General features: G+C 33.7%; 1 pseudogene; it reads right to left on the bottom strand.

Moving 5' to 3' along the window:
- Nucleotides 1-218: 218 nt before the first annotated feature.
- Nucleotides 219-338, bottom strand: LOC118601938 (annotated as a pseudogene).
- Nucleotides 339-959: the final 621 nt, after the last annotated feature.

Raw genomic sequence — 959 nt, 5'->3', positions numbered from 1 at the left:
ATGCATTAGGCCAAATCACTAGCTTAGACTTCCTTCCCCTCATAACATTATTTTTAAAGGTCCTGGTAAAGCTATGTTAGTTGCCTACGAGGATTTCCTACTCTAAAACTCAAAAATCAGGAATTTAAAAATTTTGGTAAATTGATTCAATCCTCTTTAAATTTGTATTTCAGAGGTTTCATTTAATGCTAGCTTTTTTTTTTTTTTTTTTTTTTTTACACCTACCACACCTGGTTTTCCTAGGTGGTCTGCCATCCAAGTATTAACCAGGCTCAACCCTGCTTAGCTTCCAAGATCAGATGGGATCAAGCATGTTCAGGGTGACATGAGTGATAGCATTTTTGAATCAAAATAAATGTTATACATTTTGTCACATTTTGTATAAATATGATTTAGAAAATATGCAAATAATAAATATTATTAAGTATTTGAAGAGATGAATTTCTCAAATTTTAAACTAATCAAGAATTAGATGATTTCAAAACTGGTATACAATAGTAGCCTACATTTCTGCTATGGAACTATGGTAGTATTATGGGAGCTATAAATAGATACATTGCTATCTTTTATCAATAGTTGTGAGTAATATCTCCAATTCTCCCCTTGAGTATAGATTAGACCTAGTGATTCAATTCTAATAAATCTAATATGGCAGAAATGATAATATGCAACTTCAGTGACTAAATCATAAAAAGTATTTTGAATTTCTCCTTGCTCTCTCTCTTAGCTTGCTCCTTCTGGGAAAATCTGAGTGTCATGTCATAAGGATACTCAATCAGGCTTATGGAGAGAGCCACATAGTAAAGAGTAATGTCTCTTATCATCAGCCAGCATGAAAATGAGACCTCTTACTAACAGCTACACGAGTGGATGGTCCAGTCTCAGTCAAGCCGGCAGATGAATGCAGTCTAAGCTGACACACCATTTTTATTATACATTAGCATACGAAAAGAGCGATG

Source organism: Rousettus aegyptiacus, unplaced genomic scaffold (genome assembly GCF_014176215.1).
Source record: "Rousettus aegyptiacus isolate mRouAeg1 unplaced genomic scaffold, mRouAeg1.p scaffold_m13_p_4, whole genome shotgun sequence".
Classification (NCBI taxonomy): Eukaryota; Metazoa; Chordata; class Mammalia; order Chiroptera; family Pteropodidae; genus Rousettus; species Rousettus aegyptiacus.
This window is presented reverse-complemented; position numbering and strand designations above follow the sequence as displayed.